General features: G+C 39.0%; 1 pseudogene; it reads left to right on the top strand.

Annotated features, from left to right (window-relative positions):
* Window positions 1-537: 537 nt before the first annotated feature.
* On the top strand, window positions 538-4,956 carry LOC122075324 (annotated as a pseudogene).
* The last annotated feature ends 553 nt before the right edge of the window (window positions 4,957-5,509 follow it).

Raw genomic sequence — 5,509 nt, 5'->3', positions numbered from 1 at the left:
TCTTCAAGACCATGTCAAGCCTGCATGTTCTCTCTCTCTCTCGACGATCACATAATGTATATATATAAATATGGAGTTTTCTATTTGCGAAAGCCGTGTAGCAGAGTAGTTCTTGGAAGAGTTTTATAACTGTTTGATATTTAGAGGCGAACCCCAAAGCCAAAAGCCAAGAGACGAAAGATAGATATGAAGTTCTGGAAGGAATTTGTATCACAAATGGTGCTAGAATGGCAAGAGGCGTACATGGACTACGTGTAGAAACGTAATCTTAAAACGATGCAAAAGATAATGAAAAAACAAAACAAACAATGCACACAAATTTTTATAAGGTTCGATAAGATTACCTATGGCCCTAGTGAGATGAGATCCTGCTTCACTATCAATGGAGAATAAGATCACAGTGCTTGTCTTCACACCTCTCAGTATTACTCGCATTACAGAGAAAGAATCCCTCGCTACAAATATATAGCGAAAAAACCCTAATCCAGAAAGTATACAATTGCCCTCAAATAAAAAATTCAAGTAGGAGCCGCCTGCCCTCCTTATAACCCCAACACTACGACCATCTCAAGACTCTCCTCAACGAGATCTTACGATTCAAGCAGAGAATTAAGCCTCCGCAGTTAACAACCCCAGTAGGCCTGAAGCGGAATATGACCACGTATAGAGCTTTCAGTGGCCTAACCCAGAGGCTCGCCAAGAGCCCCAACAGCGCCGCTGGTGCCGAGGGAGACATTGAAGATCAAGTGATACTGGTAAGAGCCATGCAGAGTGATCAGGGCTCGTCTGATCTTGCCAAATACCAGTAGAACTTCCTTATGTCGAACGAGGAAGGTGGAGAGTACGAGCTGTTGTACTTCAGGAGGCTAGACGATGAGCTCAACAAGGTTAATAAGTTCTATAGGGATAAGGTGGATGAGGTTCATAAGGAGGCAACCCAGTTGAATAAGCAAATGGACGCTTTGATTGCGTTTCGAATTAAGGTCGAGAATCCCAACAACGTCAAAGGCGGCTTCGAAAATTTCGATCATCACGCTGAGATGAATCGCCTTGCTACTGATGTCGCTACCTCCACAGCCACATTGAAAGCCTCTACTCCTCGAGCCAGAACAACAAGTGAGTTTCTCAGATTGGGCCCTTTTAGATTTTGGAGTATAGGAACAGTTGTGATCAGGGTTTCCCCTAAAACAAACTCATAATTTTGTAAATGCAGAAAGGTGCATGGACGTAATAGAAGAAGTTGAGCTGAGCAACAGAGGAGATTCGGATAACTCAGGTACAGAGTCTACAGATACAGAAGTCAATAAGCCCAAAACTGCCAACTCTAGCGTTTGTGAAGAGAAGCCAGACAGTATCAAGGGCTCCAAACCAACCCCTTTACAAATCCTTAACAGGGTGAAGCTCAACAACACATTAGAGACTCCCCGCTCCACCATTAAAGGCATTCTCAAGATCCCCATCACAAAAATCTGAACCTTTCGGACCTGAAGCAATTTGAGGGACAACTGAAGCAGACATTCATCGAATCTTATCAGAAGCTTCGACTTCTTAAGAGCTACAGGTAACAAATAACACTACGTATGGTATCGATTTATGTCTTTGAAATATGAAAGGAAAAAAGCTAAGTTGATTTATTAGCTTTTGAAGTGATATATTTATCGAAATTTTTAATAATTGCATGAACAACCAGCTTTTTTAATCTCTTGGCATTCTCAAAGATCATGAAGAAATATGACAAGGTTAGTTCTCTACAGAATAGATAAAAGTTTCATGTTTGCCTATGTTGAGTTTTCAATGCAAAAGGTTTCTGATATTACAGTTACCCTGTTTGTTAATTTTTTCAGATCACTTCAAGAAGGGCAGCAACGGCTTACCTAAACATGGTTGACAACTCATACCTTGGAAGCTCCGATGAGGTGAGTGTATAATTTCCATAAGTTCGAACTGTTAGGTGGAGGGACTCCCAGATGTATAAGGGGGGCTGTGAGCTAATTAGTATCCATCTGTTACTAAATTCCCCACACTCAGTACCAAATATCAGTTAGATATGGAGAGCATATGATATTTGTACTGTGAAAAAGTGGCATCTCACTTTGCGAAGATATATTTTGATGAAAATATTATTAATTGGATTCTAGATTTTTTTGTTTAGTTAAGAATAAAAAAAAGTAAATTTTTATACTTCTTGTACTTGAATGAGTATCAGTTCATTGAGTGTTGCCTCGTCTGATTTATCATTTATCTGGTTTGGTTTGTGTGCTCACAGGTCACTAAGCTCATGGAGGGAGTGGAAGCTACCTTCATCAAGCACTTCTCAACAGCAAAGAGAGAAAGGCATAGAATAACATTTTCCATGGGTAAACTTTACTCTTCTATATGACTCTACCAAGTTGAATCCAACTTTTGACATAAATTGTTTTGATTCTCTTACAAAATGGTAACACAAGTATGCCTTTGGATCTGTTTGGATCCTCGAATAAAAGACTAATTGAATCTGTATATGGTAATTTCTCAGGCTTCTTTGCTGGTGCCACCACATCATTAATTGTGGCCCTTATTTTGATTATACATGCAAGACATATCCTGAACAGCGTAGGGAGTACCCAGTACATGGAAACCATGTTTCCCCTCTACAGGTGACCCATAGATTCACTTTCAGCTCCTCAATCTTCCAGAAATATAATAGTAAAATGAAAAGAAAAGAAAAGAAAAAAAATCACATTTGCAGTCATCAAAAACTTAATACAATTGTAGGAGCATAGCAGTGAAGACTAGCTCAGTTTTCCCAGGACTTAGTTGTACTGATCCCAGTATTGGCCATGTTACAGAATAGAGCTATGTCCCAAGTTCGGCTTCCATTTGTTCCCAACAAGACTTTTTCAATTTTTTGAACCAACTTATTTATTGAAGTAACATGTCACTTTAATCTTTCTTGCAGCTTGTTTGGATTTGTTGTCCTACATATGGTCATGTATGGTATGAATATATACTTTTGGAGGCACTACCGAGTCAATCATTCCATCATATTCAGGTTCAAACGAGGAACTGAATTGGGATACCGAGAAGTCTTCCTCCTCCGCTCAGGTCTTGCAGTGCTTTCAGTTATCAGTGTGCTGCCAAACCTAGACATGCAGATGGATCCAAAAACAAAATCCTACATGGAGTTTACTGAACTACTACCTATGGGATTAGTTTTTGTATGATTCCTAGACATGCCAACTTTTTTCATTCCTCTCCTGGTTGCAGATTAGCATTTGTTTGACTAACCTTTTTCTCCCTGTGCAGCTAGTACTTGCCATAACATTTTACCCATTTGACATTATATACCGTTCAAGTCGCTTCTTCCTACTCCGATCTGCTTTCCACTGTATCAGTGCCCCTCTCTACTAGGTACAAGACATCATCACTTGAAAAACATAAAGAAATTGTACCAGGGCATGTTTTCTTATTTGTATTTATTTTCTTTCCTTTACAGGTTACTCTCCCGGATTTTTTCCTAGCAGACCAGCTAACTGGTCAGGTCTGGTAACATTACTCATGCTATGTATCAATTGTGCCAGATAACTTTTGGTTTATTTGGAGAATTAATAGCAAGTTAATATTGTTCTATTCCAGGTCCAAGCCATTAGAAGTCTGGAGTTCTACACCTGCTATTATGGTTGGGGAGACTACAGACACATAATAGACACTTGCAATGGAAATGATGTCTATAATATTTTCTTGTATGTAGTTGCCATAATTCCTTATTGGTCCCGCTTCCTTCAGGTAGGACCGAAGAAATAAAGAGGAGATTTTCAGGTAGGACCGAAGAAATAAAGAGGAGATTTTAAAGCTCTAACCGGTCAACTAAAATTACTGTACTTGATATGTGAATTCTCAGTACAGTTTGTAATGTTGCAGTGCCTCTGACGGTTGTGCGAAGAGAAAGACCCAATGCAAGGATACAATGGGCTGAAATACTTCTCGACTATTTTGGCTGTTGTTATGAGGACAACTTACAGTATGAGTAAGGCAACACATTGGCGGGTGCTAGCTGCGATCACATCAGCCATTGCAGCAATTGTGGGCGCCTATTGGGACCTTGCTGTTGACTGGGGACTTCTACGACGTAACTCAAAAAACCGATGGTTGAGAGACAAGCTTCTTATCACTCACAAAAGCGTATATTTCGGAGCCATGGTTAGTAAGTAGAAAAAAATTTAAATCATTAATTTGTAATGTCATTAACATCCAACATCTAATACTTCTCAGTGAATTTGCAGATCTTGAATGTTCTACTCAGATTTGCCTGGCTGCAAACTGTTCTGAACTTTCAAGTATCTTTCCTAAATACACAAGCCATGATTGTGATAGTTGCAAGCCTAGAGATTATTCGTCGTGGCATTTGGAATTTCTTCAGGTATTCTCAGGGTTTATTCTTATCTATTTAACTCTGGTGTCACTCTGCTGATAAGTGTACTTTATCATGATTTGCTTCTTTGACAAGAACTAGAACTGAAATCCTGATTTTTAGGTTGGAGAATGAACACCTGAACAATGTTGGGAAATATCGTGCATTCAAGTCGGTAACTCTCCCATTTAATTATAATGATGATGAAGACGAAGCTGAGTAAGGATCAACCACAATCCACAAAGACAAAAGAGCATGCCAGAAAATCTATACCTGCAGAAGAATAAGATTAAAGCAGCTCTGGGAACTTATAAGAACCAACAGAATAAGTCAGCCATGACATGACAAAGGATGGCTTGATCATCAACTAAGATGCAGACTTGCAGTTCAATAATGTCCAGTGGATAAGCCCTGGTAAGACGGGCTACAATAAAGTCAGAACAATGGAGCTGACTTGGTAGCCATCGAACAGATTTACATTTTTTTGTAACCATTGTCAGTATGTCTCTTTCTTTTTTCAGTATATACAATTGATTCCTTATCTGTTCATCATTCACAATTTTTTGTAAAAAAAAAAAAAAGGATCGATTTATTTCCTTACCTTGGAAGCTCTCCTTCAATCCATGAATAGCATCCAGTGCACAAGACTGAGATCATGAAACCCCTGTCCCCTATATTGGAAGAGTGAAAAGAGGAAGTGCACCATCTCTCCTGATAAGTAGGCAATTTGTGAGATAATAGGTTGAAGCCATCGATGGGCCACACAGTAGGAAGGACAAGTTTTGCACAGATTAGAGACAGAAAAAGTCGCATTTTAAGCTATTTTTAGATTATAAGTAGTGAGAATTCGTTGTTTACCATGCTCTTTATGTGTACGCGGGGGATTTAATCACGACCATGGAGCACATTTCTTCTTTATCCAAAAAAAGAAAAAAAATATGTACAGGGAAAAAGTCACCTAAAATATCAAGGACCTTCTTTCTTTATCCAAAAAAGGAAAAAAATGTGTAGAGGGCAAGTCACCTAAGATATAAACTTGTGAATTTGCAGACACAAATGAAGGACAAAATGTCTAAGAATCTCCAGGAGATATAGGGAAACAAAGTAGTTTATGAGGAG

This window comes from Macadamia integrifolia, chromosome 4 (assembly GCF_013358625.1).
Source record: "Macadamia integrifolia cultivar HAES 741 chromosome 4, SCU_Mint_v3, whole genome shotgun sequence".
Taxonomy (NCBI): domain Eukaryota; kingdom Viridiplantae; phylum Streptophyta; class Magnoliopsida; order Proteales; family Proteaceae; genus Macadamia; species Macadamia integrifolia.
Note: the sequence above shows the minus strand (reverse complement) of the source record. Positions and strands in the feature narration are given on the sequence as shown.